We start from the raw sequence: 19,382 nt of genomic DNA on the forward strand, positions 1-19,382 counted from the left end.
TGATACAAAAGGCAGATGCCAGTTAGCAGGAAATCCCTGTTTTTATCATCACAAGTAAGCTACTTCTTTTCCTCTATGGAAATGAATGTGTCTAGGAAAACTGATGCCTTCTGGTTTAACATTTCGGTTCGGCCTGGATCTTAAACCACTTTTCTTCAGGACTAACTGATTCTTCAAAACCTTTCTTAACCCATTCTGGAAATTGAAAGAGGGGCATCCCTCAGATTATTTCAAGAAAACACAACTAAAAGATTTGCCTCGCACGTATGTGCTTGTCGTTCCCGACTCTAGGGGGCGGTTCTCATCTCCGTTTCAAAGCCAAAGAGCCAGCGCTGTACGAAGACGTCTCCGGGGTCATGTGGCTGGCATGACTAAATACTAAAGTCGCACGGAATGCTGTCACTTTCCCACCAAAGGTGGTTCCTATTTTTCTCCTTGCATTTTTAACGTGCTTTCGATTTGCTCGGTTGGCAGAAGCTGAGACAAGTAACGGGAGCTCACTCCGTTACGCGGCGCTAGGGATTCGAACCGCCGAACTGCCAACCTTTCTGATCGACAAGCTCAGTGTCTTAGTCACTGAGCCACCGCTTCCCTTAAAACACAACTAGGCACACTTAAAACAACAACAACAACAATCCCGTGCCTATATTCCAGGAAAAGAACTGGAAAAATGAAATGGCCGAAGAGTTGAGCAATATTGAGGAGGGAATGAAGGCCAGTAGCTTCTGATCAAAAGAGGCCCTGAAAATCAGAAACGGTGCCCCAAATGTGGAGACTTGGGGTTCTACAGCTGGAGACACTCGTTCTCCTCAGCCTGGTGGGCTGCAGATGTGTGGAGAAGAACAACCTGTTAGGCAGCTTGGCCACTACGAAAGCCTAACAGTTGGCAACTCAACGCTTTGGAAGTCTAGCAGCTTGGAGGAACATCCTTGGTGTTGGGAGGACCCAGCTGTTCCAGATGCTCTATATGCTCAAGTCTCTCTCCAACAAAGAAGAAAGAGCTACGAGATCTGGGTGAGGGACCTTTGCCAAGCCCAAGAAGAAAGATCACCTGGTGTTGACCTCTCTGTCCTACCGAAGAAGTAGAGATGGCCATGGTCAATGACAAGGGGGCATCCCTTGGCCCAGCTCACCCAGAGGAGCAACTCAGGGAGATGTTTGCGTTTGATCCCTTGGGGCAAGAGAGGCCTTCCTTCCAGATGTGCAAAGCCAGAGACATCCTTTTCCAGAGCATCTGGCATCTCTGATAGAAATGCCACACATGTGGCCAGCGACGCAGAGTGCGACAGGGCGAGCGAACATATGCAGACCATCTGCAAAATCTCTGCTTGAGATGCTTATAAAAATCCACCCCCCCCCCAGCCCCACACAACTCTTAAACATTTCTGGTTGAGAGCCAGCCGGGATGTGATTCTCCTGTGAGCCATAAACTTATCTTTCTCCCTCTTTTTTTTCTTTTATAACCCTCTTACAATCTTTGGCATTTCGTTTCAGAACTGCATCGAGCGGCTGCCACAATTCGGCACACCGTAAGTAGCCCAACAACACCCTCCTGCGTTTCCAGCCGGACATCAAATAAATGATCCTTCCAATCAATCAATCAATCATGTTGGGAGACAAAGTGTTTAAACTGCCCAATTTGCTCTAAAATACAGTTGCCCCACACACATACGCAGCCTCTGAGAGGCCCTCAAAACTAGCACAGGTTGCATTTAACCTTCGCGATGAAGCAGTAAAAGGATTCCACGGGGAAATAAAAGAAGAAAAAGAAAGAAGAGAGTTTTAATAAAAGGATGGAAAGAAAGGGGGGGTAACCCTCCATTAAACACTATTTCCCTTTGACGGACAGGGTGTCTATAAAATCCCTTGATCCATGTAATAATTATAACTAGAATTCTTTATTGGCCAAGTGGGATTGGACACACAAGGAATTTGTCTTTGGTTCACATGCATATCTCAGTGTATATCAGGAGAATAAAATCCATTAATCAATAATAAAAAAGACACAACACTTAGTGAGAGTCAAAGTTACTAATAAGCCATCAAGTCGTACTAGGAAACAAGCAAAACAATATAAATTGTAAGGATACTAACAACAAAGTTATAGTCATAATAGAAAAGGAGATAGGTAATAGGAAGGATGAGAAGAAGAATAGAATAGAATAGAATAGAATAGAATTATTTATTGTCCAAGTGGGATTGGACACACAGGAATTTGTCTTTGGTGCACATGCTCTCATCCATCAAGAATAAAAGGTTACAACACAGTGATAGCCAAGGTTACTAATAAGCCATCAAATCGTACTAGGAAACTAAATAGAACAATATAAATCGTAAGGATTCTAACAACTAAGTTATAGTCATAAGTAGAAAAGGAGATAGATAATAGGAAGGATGAGAAGAAGAATAGAATAGAATAGAATTATTTATTGGCCAAATGGGATTGGACACACAAGGAATTTGTCTTTGGTGCAGATGCTCTCAGTGTACATAAAGAAAAATAAAATAGAATGCATTCATCAAGAATAAAAGGTTATAACACTTGGTGATATTCAAGGTTACTAATAAGCCATCAAATCGTACTAGGAAACAAATAAAGATAATATAAATTGAAAGATACAAGCAACATGGTTACAGTCATAAGTGGGAAGAGATAGACACTAGGAAGGAAGAGAAGAAGAATAGCAATACAGTCTTAGTAAATTATTTGGCAGTGTTGGGGGAATGAGTTGTTAAGCAGAGTAACTATTTCAGGTCCTTGGGAAAGAGTTGATGAGTAGATCAAAATGCCTAATCTACTCTAAACCCCTAGCTACCTGTGGGACCGACTCTCATCCGCATCCATCACCTTCCACTTGTCCATAAACAGAAATAATAATGAGTAATAACAACCGGGGGGGGGGGGGGGTTTGCCATCTGCCTGTAAAGAGGAATAATAGGTGGATTTTCCATGTTTATAAATAGAAATTTAAAAAAAAAAAGCTGTTCCACGCTACCAATAGTAATGATGTCTTCCGCTCCAGGAAAAATAACAATAAAAAACAAGGGAACTTTTCGCCTAATAAAACAAGAAATATTCTCTTCCACTTATCTATAAACAAGGAGCCGCAGGAATAAATACCCAGAGTTTCCCATATATATATATATATATGAAGGAATCAGAACAGAAAGAGGATTCCCCACCCTACCCCACTCGCAACTTGCCTGCAAACTGGGCTTCAAAGTGCGTCAAAAGAAAATTTTGGGAAGTGCTGGAGGAAGGCGGGGGTCCCTGGGGGGGGGCGCATAGGGCACCCGACTGAGCCCCCCACCCTTTGCCAAGGACCCGCTCCGGTTTCCCCGGGGAAAGAGACAAACAGATGCCACTTACTGCGAGGGAAGGGCGCAGGTAGGAAGGTAGGTCGCCTGCCGGGAAAACGTCAGATTCTGCCCGAGCCGAAGCGAGTTCTGAGTTTTGAGCACACGGGGAAAGCCCGCAGCAGCTGCTGGTAGGTACGCGGTGCTTGCAAAGCCGGCCTGGGGAGGAGGAGAGGAGGGAGGGGGGAAAAAAACTCTCCGAGAGGGGGAGCGAATGAAAACGAGACGCCGAAACATCTGCAGCTGCTGTGGCTGCGAAACGGGACGCCCCCGTCTCTTTGCTCCCTGGCACGCTTGGCCGAGGTTTCCCCAAGCCCCCCCCCTCTCGCTGCCCTCCCCCCCCAATGGCTCAGCGTGAAGAACTGGGAGGAACCGAGCAGAGGAAAAGGAGGAGGAAGGAAAGGGGGGGGAGAACCCGGGGAGAAAGAGAGAGGGGGAGAGAGAGAGAGAAAGAAGAGAAGAGGAGAGGAGAGAAGGGAAGGGGAAGGAAGGGGAGGGGAAGAGAAGAGCAGGGAAGAGCAGGGAAGAGGGGAGGGGAAGGGAAGGGGAAGGAGAAGAGAAGAGGAGGGAAGATCAGGAAAAGGTAGAGAAGGGGAAGAGAAGAGCAGGGAAGGAGAAGAGGAGGGAGGGAAAGGAAGGGGAAGGGAAAGGGAAAGGGAAGAAGAGAAAAGAGAAGGGAAGGGAAAGAAAAGAGCAGGGAAGGGAAGGGAAGAAGGAAGGGGAAGGGAAGGAAAAGAGAAGAGCAGGGAAGGGGAAGAGAAGAGGAGGGAAGATCAGGAAAAGGAAGGGAAGAGAAGAGAAGAGGAAGGAGAAGGGAAGGAGAAGAGCAGGGAAGGGAAGGGGAAGAGAAGAGCAACAGAGAAGAAACTGAGGGCTTGCTTTTAAGAAAAGGGTTTGGGGGGGGGGCTTGGACTTGGGGGGAAGGAAAGTTCAATAGATCCAAGGGTTAAATAAGAGGCTGAGAGAGTTGCGGTGTGTGTGTGTGTGTGTGTGTGTGTGTAGAGAATGTCAATTCCCCCGCGGAAAATGAGAAGCAGATTTCAGGAGTCCGTTTCATCCCCCGTTTCATCCCCCTTGCAGGCCTGTGGGGCGTTTGCCCACGGAAGGCAGGCAAGCGCCCCGGCCTCTCCACTGAGTGACCTGCTACTTGTGTTTTTCCTGGGTTTGGGGAGGGGGTCATTAGGTTGTCGTGTGTCGTCCCCCCTCCCCCCCAACAAAGGGAAACTCCAAAAGTGCCAGCAGAAGGGGGTGAGGAGAGGAAAGGAAGATCCTATAGAAGTTAGAAGAAAAGTTCGAAAGGCTGGTCCCAAACTGAGCTGCCTTAACTGGGATGGGGGAATAGGAGGAGGGGGGGGGGGCTTAGAGGGGAGGTGGAAGGTGGAAATAGAAACAAGGTCACTTTTTCCAAAGGGAAAATTGGTTTTAGGGGCAGGGAGTGGGGGAGGGAGGAAGGGGTTCTCCTGCTTTGGGGTGGAACCTCAAACTTTCTGGAAAGGCAGAGAGAGGCAGGAAATTTTTTATTATTAGTTCTCTTGCTCTCTCTCTCTCTCCTCGCCATCGTCCCCCATCTCACCCCCCTTTGGAGCTTCACAGGCCATTGGGTTGCTGGAAGCTTTAGGAAATTGAAAAGGGAGGGGCTAATTTTTCAGGAGGGGGAAAAGCCTGCTCCGTGGGGAGGGGAGAGGAGGGGCCGGGTGGGTGGGATGGGAGATCACTGGCCTCCTTCTTCCCTTTGGGGCAGAGTCGCGGGCCACACCTCTGAAACGGGCTGATGGAGATGTCGTTCCCCCTGGACATGTTCTGAAATGAAATCCTTGTCAATTCGGTCATATCCCCCTTTTTATAGAATTTATTTATTTATTTATTATTCGTATTTATAGACCGCCCCTTCTCCCGAAAGGGATTCCTTTGGGATGCCCAGCTGTCCCCGAGTGGAAACGGAGACCCTTGGCTTGCTAGAACATAGAATCAGAGAGCTGGACGGGACCTTGGAGGTCTTCTAGTCCAACCCCCTGGTCAAGCAGGAGACTATACATTCTGGACTAATGTTCTGACCGAGGCTTCCCAAGAGCCAGAAGCAAACTCCTGGTCCCGTCAAAAAAAAAACCCAAAACAATTTTATTAATTGACTGTGAATTCTGCTCATTCACATCCAGCAAAGTCTTTCAAGGGAGGATTTACAATCATAGACCTTCTCTGGCTTGGAGAGCTGCCAAGCCAAAGAGAAGTTCATAATCTTGGGAAAAGTGGAAAGGAGGAGAAGATGAGGAGGACTAGCAGAAAGGTGGAGGGACTCAGTTACAGTGATGATGGAGACACCGTTGGAAGCCCTAAAGGATCAAGTTGGGGACAGATCCTCTGGAGATAGTCTATCTACGTGGACTCTTTAAGAAGCGACACCAACTTAGAATAGATAGAATAGCAGAGTTGGAAGGGACCTTGGAGGTCTTCTAGTCCAACCCCCTGCCTAGGCAGCAAACCCTATACTGCTTCAGACAAATGGCTATCCAACATCTTCTTAAAGACTCCCAGTGTTGGGGCATTCACAACTTCTGGAGGCAAGCTGTTCCACTGTTTAATTGTTCTAATTGTCAGGAAATTCCTCCTTAGTTCTAAGTTGCTTCTCTCCTTGATTAGTTTCCACCCATTGCTTCTTGTTCTACCCCTCAGGTGCTTTGGGGAATAGCTTGACTCCCTCTTCTTTGTGGCAGCCCCTGAGATATCGGAAGACTGCTATCATGTCTCCCCTAGTCCTTCTTTTCATTCAACTAGACATACCCAGTTTCTTGCAACTGTTCTTCGTATGTTTTGGCCTCCAGTCCCCTAAAACATATAAAGAACGGTTGCTGGAATTGGGTATGGCTAGCTTGATGAAAAGAACAAGATGTCTTGCTTGAGGGCACATCATCCATCCACCGATCCATGCAAAGACCTAGCTCTCTGCAGGAGGAGGCAAAAGATTAGAAGAGGAGGACCAGCAGCAGGATGGAGAGACTCAGCAACAATGGTGGGGAGGAGCACCATTGGAAGACTTGAAAGACCAAATTGGTTTGCCACTGGAATGTATTTATAATGGTTGCAGTATCCCAGTGTCATGTGACCTCCACTTGCAACCTTCCAACCAAGTCAATGTGAGAAGCCAGATCCAGTTCCTGACCGTATGAGTCACTTAATGACTGCAGCCATCCAACAACCAGAGCAAAAAAAATATAAAAAGATTCACAACAATGGAGACAACTTACTGAACAACGGCACAGCTTTGCAATGGACGTTCCGGTTCCAATTGAGGCCATAAGTCAAGGACTACCTGGAGTAGTGTACCCCAGGGCATGGCTGGAAGTTTTAAAAGGGCAACTCTTGCATAATTACTGTACCCCATCATCTGACCAGCATTAGAAAGATAAGAACAGGTAGACTACCTGTAGTTCAAATATGATCCCAAAGTCACAATATACCAAATCAGAATGTCCAATGGTCAAACAAGCAGGAATTAGACAGCAATAGCACTTAGACTTATATACCACTTCACAATGCTTTACAGCCCTCTCTAAGCGGTTTACAAAGTCAGCCTGTTGCCCCCCAACAATCTAGGTCCTCATTTTATCGACCTCGGTTAGAATGGAAGGCTGAGTCCACCTTGAGCCGGTCAGGATCGAACTGCCAAGCTGCTGGCAGACAGCAGAAGTAGTCTGCAGTACTGCATCCTAACCACTTAACCGCTGCGCCACCAGGGTCTCATGGAATTCCTAGATGCAAGAGCTAGGAACTCAAGCAAAGAGGAGAACTAAATCACGGCGGTCAGCTAGCTGCAATTACTCAAAGCTTGCCTTTGGCTTAGTGAGGAGCCACATTGAAGAATGTTGCTCTGGTCACCTCTGAATCAGTGGTGGGATTCAGCCGGTTCGCACCACTTTAGGAGAACCGGCTGTTAACTTTCGGATCAGTTGGTGAACTGGTTGTTGGAAGAAATCATTCAGGCAGAGAACTGGTTGTAAACTTATTTGAATCCCACCACTGCTCTGGATGCCCCTAGACATGGAGTTTGGGGGTTGTAGGTCAGCATCTGACTGCTCCAGCTGAAGAGGAGATCCCTGTGGTTGACCAGCCTCCACTTATTCCTGAGGCTGACCATCCTGAAGCACAGGCTCGGCGACAGCCAATTCGCCGCGGCCAGCTCGTTGTTGAGACAATTCAACAATTATTTTGATTTTTGTCCGTCACCTTTTATTTCGTCCCTCCTTTCACATTCTTTCTTTAATGAGTCTATTCCACTATTTCTTCGATCGTTGTGTAACTGGGGAGAGTTGGCTACAGTGAGTTATCCTAGATCCCCCTCCGGCTGGAGCATACTCGTCCGTTTCCAGGTCAAAGTCAGACTCTGAATCATGGCTTACAACAGCAGGTTGTTTCATTTTACGCTAAAGGAAGTTATCTATGCTTAAAGTGGTGCAGTGGCCTAGAGGTGGAGCTCTTGCCTGACCATCAGGAGGCTGTGTGTTCGATCCTAGGTAGAGGCAGATACTTCTCTCTCTGGGCACAATGAGAATATATCTACTGAATATAACTCCACATTGGCGACAGGGAAGGGCATCTGGCCAGTAAACCCTCAGCTCATTCAGTGGCCCACACTCCACCCCGCAAGGGATTATGGGGTTGTTAAATGACGATGATGAAAGTTATTTATGTTTACTTTGAATAAACAGGTAGAGAAACCTATTGTTCCTCTGTGGTCCCAGCTCTGTCTTCTTATCCTACCCACAGCTTTTCCATCGGAATTTCCCCATCAATGAATTCCAAAATTACCAGCCTATATCCCAACTTTTTAGGTTTCCCTATTCCTTGGTTAAAAGGGACGCAGTGGCTCAGTGCCTAAGACGCTGAGCTTGTCGATCAGAAAGCTCGGCGGTTCGGCAGTTCAAATCCCTAGTGCCGTGTAACGGAGTGAGCTCCCGTTACTTGTCCCAGCTTCTGCCAACCTAGCAATTCAAAAACATGTAAAAAAACAATTAGAAAAATAGGGACCACCTTTGGTGGGAAGGGAACAGCGTTCCGTGCGCCTTCAGCGTTGAGTCATGCCGGCCACATGACCACGGAGACGTCTTCGGACAGCGCTGGCTCTTCGGCTATGAAATGGAGATGAGCACTGCCCCCTAGAGTCGGGAATGACAAGCACATATGTGCGAGGGGAACCTTTACCTTATTCCATGGTTATAGGATCTCGCCACAATTTGGGGGGTAGAGGGGAATCCCAGATTCTTTCTTTAAAAAGAAGGGCAAGGTTTTAATTACTTTGCTGCTACGTTTGATTGAATATGGAAAATAAATAAGGGTAGTCAAAACATTCAAGAATTGGGCATGGGAGAGAGGAAAGCACAGGAATGCAGGGTCTTCTCAAGCTGTATATTTCAATGCCCTCCAAGACGTTATGTTCTGTTGAATGGTGGCATGTAATATTTTTTTTACTACTGGTTCTGTGGGCGTGGCTTGTTGGGCGTGGTGTGGCTTGTTGGGCGTGGCAGGGGAAGGCTCCCCATTCCCTCCCCACTCCAGGGGAGGGATACTGCAAAATCCCCATTTCCTCCCGATCAGCTGGGATTCGGGAGACAGAGAATAGATGGGGGTGGGGCCAGTCAGAGGCGGTATTTACCGGTTCTCTGAACTACTCAATATTTCCGCTACCGGTTCTCCAGAACTGGTCAGAACCTGCAGAATTTCACCTCTGGTTCTGTTGTTTTGGAAGGAAGGAGGATAATCAAACTTGCTTCCTTTCTCCAAAAAGACCTCAAATTCAGTGCTCCTGAACTATGGCTATGTATTTGCAGCCTTCTCAGTAGCCTGCAAATTGAGTTGAAGGCAACACAAAGTCCTTAACCAGATTTTATCCTTGTTGTATTGCCTCAAATTTTTGGTGTAGACCTCGGCACGGAAGAATGTCTCTTGTTACAAGTCAAGTGGACACAAGAAGTGGTCCCCTAAATTTGGGAGATTCTAGATACGTTCCTCTTCACTACTTTACCCAACTTGTTTGAGATCCTTACAATGGACACACAGAATTTTAGAATAGAAAACACAGAACCAGGACATTGATTGACAAGTTCCGGAGTCAGTAATTAAATCTCAAAAAGATCTGGGGTGAGGCAGGGGGAGAGAAACATATACCCCACTGGGCCCCAAAGATGCTTTTCCAAAAGACAACTGGACTTTCTTGCTTCCCGCCCCCCTTTGAAAATGTTTTGCTTCTCATCCAAGAAACTTCTTCAGTTCTCATCCAAGAAGTTGCTTCAAAAAGCCAGGAGTTTATAGCTCTGTATGGGGTCAATAGAATCAAGATGGGTAGGGAATGGTAAAAAAATGGCAAAGTGTGACATGTTGCCTGTGTACATCACACATGTGATGTCTACAGAAAACAGCTGAAATTCCCTTTGAACGTTGTTCAAAGTACTTGCAATAACTATTTATTGTATGCTGTTCAGAGTCACTTTCCACGAGATGGGTCACCATAAAAATTTGATCAGATGATAGCTAGATAACTAGATAACTAGATAGCTAGATAGCTAGATAGCTTGATAGCTAGCTAGCTAGCTAGCTAGCTAGATAGATAGATAGATAGAGATAATTGATTAGATAAATAATTGATTTATATAGATAGATATAGATAATTGATTAGATAAACAATGTTTAGATATAGATAATTGATTAGACAAATAATTGTTATAGAGAGATAGATAGATAGATAAATAGATATAGATAATTGATTAGTTAAATAGATATAATTGATTGGACAATTGTTTTAGATAGCTAGCTAGCTAGCTAGCTAGCTAGCTAGATATAGATAATTGATTAGATAAATAATTGATTTATATAGGTAGATATAGATAATTGATTAGATAAACAATTTTTAGATATAGATAATTGATTAGACAAATAATTGTTATAGATAGATAGATAGATAGATAGATAGATAGATAGATGATAGATAGATAGATAAATAGATATAAATAATTGATTAGTTAAATAGATATAGATAATTGATTGGACAAATAATTGTTTTAGATAGCTAGCTAGCTAGATAGCTAGATAGATAGATATAGATAATTGATTAGATAAATAATTGATTTATATAGATAGATATAGATAATTGATTTAATAAACAATTTTTAGACATAGATAATTGATTAGACAAATAATTGTTATAGAGAGATAGATAGATAAATTGATATAGATAATTGATTAGTTAAATATAGATAATTGATTGGACAAATAATTGTTTTAGATAGATGATAGATAGATGATAGATAGATAGATAGATAATTAGCTAGATAGACAAATGAAAGAGATAATGGACGGATTGAAGGATTGATAGTAGAGGATGGATAAATGAGAGAGATAATAAATAGATGAGATGATAGATGGTCAGATGGGATGGATGAATGGATGGATGGATAGATAACCATGGTCAGTGCAGAGCTGCTAAGATTCAAAGTATGAGTAAAAATGTTCTTGATTCTTTGCAGACTACTAGCTCTGGTAATCCCCCCCCCCTTTTTTTAGAAAGGTAACAAATATATTTGCAGAGGTGACCCTTGGATTTAAACATCACTACCATTCTATCTCACTCCTGCACACAAATATTGGCTTAGTTCATCAACCATGCTTAGCATGATTTACAAACTCCGTAAGATGTTTCCCGGTAAGATGTTACCCAAAATAGAGAAAATCATGCTACAGCTGAAGACAATGAACTTTTCAGTGGTCCAAGGATAAAGCTTGGATCAGAATAGTTTTCATTTCATTTAGGTTCCTAAAGACTAAACTGAGAGGCAATTTAGGGAAGTGGTTAGGCCACCAGGAGTATAAACTTGAAATATAGAACTTTATAAAGCAAAGTGGTTTAGGGGAATGAAAGAAAAAAAATTGGCCCAGAGTCTGCCCTACAGTACTGGAACAAAGAATTTGGTATTTGTGATAAGACTGTTACAAGGAACAATGAAAGTTACATTCACTTGTCACGCTAAACCATAGTTTACCTAAGCTACAGTTGGCTGAGATGGTGCTAAACTCTAAACTATGGCTTCCAAACTACAATGGCTAGATGGAGCAACCTGCTAAGCCAAAAGCAAATAACACATAAGGCTTTGTCAAGATGCTTGAACCTACCTGGAGGAGAGCTTTTCTGATCAAAAGACTTTTAAGAAGTCTATGTTGGTTTAATACTTAAAGTTTCATCCAGGGTTGTTGTAGGAGTTTTGATGAGCTTAGGGTGCCCTCTGCTGGTTACCTAGACATTTTCATTTTTAAAGAAACAGGCATACTTGCTCAGAAAAAAAGGATGTGTTGAGAATGTGTGCTATTTAGAATAACAGTCGGACCGCTGAGGTCATCTAGTCCAACCCCATGCTCAGAAGACCCTATACCATTCCAGGCAAGTGCCTGCCCAGTCTCTTCTTAAAAACCTCCAGTGATGGAGGACTCACAAATTCTGAAGGCAAGCCGTTACTCTTTCCCTTTCACTTAAGAACAAGGAATGCAGGACTGATAAAGAGATTAACAGGTGACAAATTCATTTATAGGATTTATTTAGAGTCTCAGTCTGTAGGACTCCAGGCAAGGTATAGAATCCAACTGCAGAATAAAGCAATGATAAGACCATTGATGAAAATGATGTCGTATCTGACCCATCGCGACCCCATGGACAACGTTCCTCCAGGCCTTCCTGTCCTCTACCATCCTCTGGAGTCCATTTAAGCTCACGCTGACTGCTTCGGTGACTCCATCCAGCCCCCTCATTCTCTGTCGTCCCCTTCTTCTTTTGTCCTCAATCTTTCCCAGCATGAGGCTCTTCTCCAGGGAGTCCTTCTTCCTTCTCATTAGGTGGCCAAAGTCTTTGAGTTTCACCTTCAGGATCTGGCCTTCTAAAGAGCAGTCAGGGTGGATCTCCTCTAGGACTGACCGGTTGGATGGCCTTGCTGTCCAAGGGACTCGCAGGAGTCTTCTCCAGCACCAGAGTTCAAAGTCCTCCGTTCTTTGGAGCTCAGCCTTCCTTATGAACCAACTTTCGGAGCCATCCATTGCAACTGGGAAAACCATGAAAATGATAGCAAGGCATTATACCAGAATCAGCCCCACCAAGTCCTCTGGAGAAACTATATTCATGTGGTCTGCAAATCCAGAAATATAGCAGAGGATCTATTGTTAAGCTGATCTATTGTTCATGCCTATGCACAAGAATCTAGTCAACTAATGGTCAGCACTAACTTGGTGCTGGATAAGACTCAAGGGAAGTCAAGAGGGATTGGACTTCGATCTCCTGTGGGAACGTCAGGATTTGTGGCTAATTACTCTCTTGACTCCACCCCAAATTTAGTTTATTAGGAGCGTCTTGTCAGCACGGACATAGTGAAGCCAGCTCTGGCTCCACTCAGTTTGCACCTTGCCTCTGACCTTGTTGCCTCCCCCACTCCCATGTTATTTGCCCCAGCTTCTGCCAACCTAGCAGTTCGAAAGCACCTAAAAAATGCAAGTTCCCCCTTTGGTGGGAAGGTAACAGCGTTCCATGGCAGCCACATGACCACGGAGACATCTTCGGACAGCGCTGGCTCTTTGGCTTTGAAATGGAGATGAGCACCGCCCCCTAGAGTCAGGAACGACTAGCACCTATGTGTGAGGGGAACCTTTACCTTTACTGTATACATTCATTACAGAGTCCTCTCTTTCAAAAATTGCTGAGGTCCATACATCCTTCCAAACCTCTCTTCCTAATTTGGGGGTGTCCCCCTAATTCCAGAATCGGCTCTTCACTAGTGCAAAATTGTATATACATTATAGATGTTTTTTTCCTCCCCCCTGCTGTTTTCCTTAACCAACCCCTAAAAGTACACATCTTTAAAAACTGCAGAGTCCTGGAAGAGGAACGCTAGCTTTGAGCTGATGTAAGATGACACAAATACCGTATCTGTGACAACTTTTTCAGACCTGCAAACCATCATAGGCAGGTCTGCTTATTTGTAACGAGTCATCAGACCATCACAAAGTAAAGTATCTGTATAAAAATAACCAAAGTTAACCGAAATCACATTGGTATAGGTCCGTATTATATGTTACAAACAAACAGAGGGTTCTCGGAGATTCAGCAAAACGCAGTCTTTTTACAGTAAAACCTACTAAAAAATAAATAAAGAAGAACCCCGTCGTATTTTTTTTAAGGGACCGAGACTACGGTGACTTTCTCCATTGTTTAACTCTGAACATACTAATCTCTCGTAGACAGATTTTAAAAGACTCGTTAGCATTTCCTTCCCTTGCAGCGACAAAGAACGCATTTTAATTGATGCTGAGCAGAGGAATTCTGTTGCAGTGGAGTTTTTCTTTTTAAACCCTCTGTGCATTTTATTCTTCGGCCGGGAGAAGAAGAAAAAAATGACTTTGTTTCTTAAATGTCTTTTGCAAGTCCAAAAGTGCTGGAGAAATGCTCCAAGTTGAGCTTGTGCTTTTTTTTAGCCGTTAGAGAGGATTGCGGGAGTGGGTTTGTGTGCGAATGAATGTCCTGTCTTTCCCGGCGACTCCTTAGGAAAGGAACTGATAATAAAACTGTCAGAGCAATAATGCCTTTCCACAGATCTACGATGAGACCACACAAGACAGTGGTGTTTTGTTCTGCTTACTGCCTCTTAAAAAAAAACAAAGCCAAAGAGGACCACCAAAATAATTAGGAGCCTGGAATGTCTGCCTACAAAGGAAACCTTACCGATTTTAGGGATATTTTGCTGTGAGAGAGAGGGGGGGGGGGGAAGAGAATTGAACATAGGATCGGCTACTGGAAACCAAATGCAGGGGGATTTGGTTTCTGAAGACAAATCCTTTTATTTTATTTTATTTTTATACAATGCACAAGTGTGGAATTTCATGCCAGAGTTGGGTTCATTGTCCATCATTTGGACGGTTTGAGCGGTCTGGATGGTTAAATGGAGAGCCAGCTGGTCTAGTGGTTAAGGCACGAGGCTAGAAAGCCAGAGACTGTGAAGTCAAATTGAGCCTTAGCCATGAATGACAGCTGGGCGACTTTGGGCCAATCACCAGGAGGAAGTGAATTCTAGTCCTGCCTTAGGCATGAAAATAGACTGGGTGACTTTGGGCCAATCACCAGGAGGAAGTGAATTCTAGTCCTGCCTTAGGCATGAAAATAGACTGGGCGACTTTGGGCCAATCACCAGGAGGAAGTGAATTCTAGTCCTGCCTTAGGCATGAAAATAGACTGGGTGACTTTGGGCCAATCACTAGGAGGAAGTGAATTCTAGTCCTGCCTTAGGCATGAAAATAGACTGGGTGACTTTGGGCCAATCACTAGGAGGAAGTGAATTCTAGTCCTGCCTTAGGCATGAAAATAGACTGGGTGACTTTGGGCCAATCACTAGGAGGAAGTGAATTCTAGTCCTGCCTTAGGCATGAAAATAGACTGGGCGACTTTGGGCCAATCACCAGGAGGAAGTGAATTATAGTCCTGCCTTAGGCATGAAAATAGACTGGGTGACTTTGGGCCAATCACCAGGAGGAAGTGAATTCTAGTCCTGCCTTAGGCATGAAAATAGACTGGGTGACTTTGGGCCAATCACCAGGAGGAAGTGAATTCTAGTCCTGCCTTAGGCATGAAAATAGACTGGGTGACTTTGGGCCAATCACCAGGAGGAAGTGAATTCTAGTCCTGCCTTAGGCATGAAAATAGACTGGGCGACTTTGGGCCAATCACCAGGAGGAAGTGAATTCTAGTCCTGCCTTAGGCATGAAAATAGACTGGGTGACTTTGGGCCAATCACCAGGAGGAAGTGAATTCTAGTCCTGCCTTAGGCATGAAAATAGACTGGGTGACTTTGGGCCAATCACCAGGAGGAAGTGAATTCTAGTCCTGCCTTAGGCATGAAAATAGACTGGGCGACTTTGGGCCAATCACCAGGAGGAAGTGAATTCTAGTCCTGCCTTAGGCATGAAAATAGACTGGGCGACTTTGGGCCAATCACTAGGAGGAAGTGAATTCTAGTCCTGCCTTAGGCATGAAAATAGACTGGGCGACTTTGGGCCAATCACCAGGAGGAAGTGAATTATAGTCCTGCCTTAGGCATGAAAATAGACTGGGTGACTTTGGGCCAATCACCAGGAGGAAGTGAATTCTAGTCCTGCCTTAGGCATGAAAATAGACTGGGTGACTTTGGGCCAATCACTAGGAGGAAGTGAATTCTAGTCCTGCCTTAGGCATGAAAATAGACTGGGTGACTTTGGGCCAATCACTAGGAGGAAGTGAATTATAGTCCTGCCTTAGGCATGAAAATAGACTGGGTGACTTTGGGCCAATCACCAGGAGGAAGTGAATTCTAGTCCTGCCTTAGGCATGAAAATAGACTGGGCGACTTTGGGCCAATCACTAGGAGGAAGTGAATTCTAGTCCTGCCTGGAGAGTTCTAGTCCTGCCTTAAGCATGAAAACCATCTGGGTGACTTTAGGCCAATCACCAGGGGACAGTGAGTTCTAGTTCTGCCTTAGGCATGGAAGCTGGCAGGGTGATTTTGGTCCAATCACCAGGAGGGGAGGTGGTAAGTTCTAGTCTCCCCCAGAGAAATCAACCACCTGCTTTTTCTACTCCCAAATTTGTGGAAAACTTTGCAAATAATTTAAAATGCCAATTTTCCTCTAGCAGATGATACCACTTATTGCAGGATCCAATCTGGGTCGGTCACCAGGACAAGAGAATTTAGTCTTCTAAACTTTTGAACTTGTGCTGTAGCCCATCTTCCGGGAACTTTTATCTAGCAGAATGTAGAAAGAAGTTTCCTGAGGATGGGCTCCAACATGACTCTGAAACAGGGTGGGATTGAAACATTTTAGCAATCAGTTGTCTGCCTGGTTGCTGGGTGGGCATATTTTCGCCCTCTCCAGGCTCCGGAGGCTTTCCTCGAGCCTCCGGGAGGGCAAAAACAGCCTCCCCCTTGGAGGCCCTCTGGAGACCAGAAACAGGGCAATTTTCAGACTTCTGATACTTCCAGTAGGCCCGTTTGGCTCCGGAGGATTTTTCGAGCCTCCGGGAGGGTGAAAATGGCATCTCCCATGCACCGGAGACCCTCCAGAGGCTGGAAACGGACCCATTTCCAAACTTGCGGAAATTCCGGTAGACCCATTTTTCGCCTTCCCAGACAGGCATTACACTTACGGTAGTATTAGATAGGTCATGTATATCAGTATTAAGTCATGAGCAGATAAATAATGAACATGGTTGTAAATTCTAATTGCTATTGCACAAAACATTTGCACCCGGGCGACACACTCTTTAATGGAAAATGGATTGTTTGTGTTAAATTAAAATTAAAAAAAAATTTGGGGGAAAAAAAGATTTAAGTAAAATATGTGCAGGGCTAAATATCCCGCCCCCGCCCCCGATCTATTCCTCCCCTCCTTTCCCCACCCTGACAAATCTCACAAGAGTATGTTGTTGAATCAAGAAGAATACGTGATGGAATGTATAACGTGCCCACGCTTTAAAGCACAGGAAGATCTTCGTTCGATCCCCTCGTGGGTTTTCTTTGTGCCAAATTCTGGATATAAATCTTTGGTGTGAACAAGTAGCAAGATTCTAGCATCCGTTGGCTTGCCCAAACCACAATATTTTTTTGAGCATCCCGGAGCATGTACATTTCTGTTGGATTAATCTGACCTTATGATGTTCCGATGTTATTCTCTCTTTCCATGACTACTTTCCATAATATCTAAACCAACGATGCGGACTCTGAGATCTTCTCCAACCAGTTTCTAAGAGGACGTTGCATTGCAAGTGCCCATAATCGGACTTCTCAAGCAAGTGCTGGACCCCATAGCCATAGCCATAGCACTTAGACTTATATGCCACTTCACAATGCTTTTACAGCCCTCTCTCAGCGGTTTACAGAGTCAGCCTCTTGCCCCCAACAATCTGGGTCCTTGTTTTACCAACCTTGGGTGGGTGGGAAGGCTAAGTCAACCTTGGTCAGGATTGAACTGCTGGCAGTCGGGCAGAATTAGCCTGCAATGCTGCATTTTAACCACTGCGCAGGAAGGAAGGAAGGAAGGAAGGAAGGAAGGAAGGAAGGAAGGAAGGAAGGAAGGAAGGAGGAGAAAAGGAAGAGCAATAGCAATAGCACTTAGACTTATAGACTACTTCACAGTGCTTTCCAGCCCTCTCTAAGCTGTTTACAAAGTCAGCATATTGCTCCCAATCTGGATCCTTATTTTACCGATCTTGGAAAGATGGAAGGATGAGTCTACCTCGGGCCAGTCAGAATTGGAACTGCTGGCAGCGGGCAGAGTTAGCCTGCAATACTGCATTCTAACCACTGCGCAGGCAGGCAGGCAGGCAGGCAGGCAGGCAGGCAGGCAGGCAGGCAGGCAGGAAGGAAGGAAGGAAGGAAGGAGAAAAGGAAGAGCAATAGCAATAGCACTTAGACTTATAGACTACTTTACAGTGTTTTCCAGTCCTCTCTAAGTGCTTTACAGAGTCAGCATATTGCCCCTAACAATCTGGGTCCTCATTTTACTGGACTTGGAAGGATGGATGGTTGAGTCAACCTTGAGCTGGTCAGGGACCGAACTCCTGGCAGTGAGCCATCCCTTAGCCTGCACTACTGAATTCTAACCACTGCGCCATCATGGCTTTACATAACACCAAACATGTCCCTGGAAAGCAAAATCATGAAATTGCTTGTCACTTACTTTGGCCATGCGGGGGAATTCATTGGAGAAAGCAACTACGTTTGGAAGCGTTATCGGTCAAAGGAAAGCAGGTCACCCAAAGGACATGATGGGTGGACCCCGTCCAAGCTGACCCCGGCCAGAGCGTAGAACAACTCAAAGAAGTAGTGCAAGATCAGAAGACGTGGAGAGACCTGGCCCATAGAATGGTCAAGAGTTGGACCTGATTGAATGAATGTCATCCTCATTCTCATCGTCCTTCTACCTTTGTAGTCATCATACCTAATCCACCTTTCTTTTTATTCTTGGCAACCAACCTTGGCTCTTCCCATCAAAAGGAAAGAAAGCAAAATGGCAGAATGCCTTTGAGAAACTCAACAAAAGAACCGCCAACTGCCTGACTGGCTGGACTAAAAGATCATCGTGTTGTGTCTGTTCTTCTATGAAGGTTGACTCAGCCTTTCATCCTTCCAAGGTGGGTTAAATCAGGACCCAGATGGTTGGGGGCAATCGGCTGACTCGGTAACACCACTTAGAGAAGGCTGTAAAAGCTCTGCGAAGTGGTATATAAGTCTCAAATGCTCTTGCTGTTCCATTGTCCTGTTATTCTCTTTTCTGCAGGAGGCCTCCGACTTTCAGTGGCGCTTTTATCCTTGTAGTGTAGCATTTTGCCACTAGATGGGAGAACTCGCTTAGATTCAAGAAATCCTTCTGCCTTGACGGTGGCTTTTAAAGAAGGGTTTTGGGGAGAACAATCCTGCAACATCTTGAGTGAGTGAGTGAGTGAGTGGCTGTGATTTAATTTCCCAGTAGATTAATCTGCAGTCGAAAATGACTTTGAACTCTGTTCATTAAATGCTTACCGAATCATCTCTTTTAACAAAGGTCTACTGGACTGCAGCTCTCCACAACATTGGAATGGAATGGAATAGGAATAGGAATAGGAATGGAACAAAACAGAATAGAATAATGTGGGGTAGGGCAAGGTAGGGTAGAACAGAACAGAACAGAATAGAATAGAATAATAGAGTAGAGTAGGGCAGGGTAGGGCAGGGTAGGGCAGGGTAGGATAGGGTAGGGTAGGATAGGGTAGGGTAGGGTAGAGTAGAACAGAACAGAACAGAATAATAGAGTAGAGTGGGGTGGGGTAGGGCAGGGTAGGGCAGGGCAGGGTAGGGTAGAGTAAAACAGAACAGAACAGAACAGAACAGAATAATAGAGTAGAGTAGGGCGGGGTAGGATAGGGTAGGGCAGGGTAGGATAGGGTAGGGTAGGATAGGGTAGGGTAGAGTAGAACAGAACAGAACAGAATAATAGAG

General features: G+C 44.9%; 1 protein-coding gene across 2 annotated transcripts in view; it reads right to left on the minus strand.

Annotated features, from left to right (window-relative positions):
• NTN3 (netrin 3) overlaps positions 1 to 11,592 on the minus strand; it is a 105,837-nt gene extending 94,245 nt beyond the window's left edge. The window contains exon 1 of one of the 2 annotated variants that reach the window (XM_081965915.1): positions 11,515 to 11,592. The gene's annotated coding sequence lies outside the window, so the exon portion shown is untranslated. Of the gene's footprint in view, positions 1 to 3,370; positions 3,536 to 11,514 lie in introns of those variants that run through there. The other variant, XM_081965914.1, reaches the window with a different exon arrangement.
• Positions 11,593 to 19,382: the final 7,790 nt, after the last annotated feature.

The sequence above is a fragment of the Natrix helvetica genome (assembly GCF_964273705.1).
Source record: "Natrix helvetica genome assembly, chromosome: 13".
Classification (NCBI taxonomy): Eukaryota; Metazoa; Chordata; class Lepidosauria; order Squamata; family Natricidae; genus Natrix; species Natrix helvetica.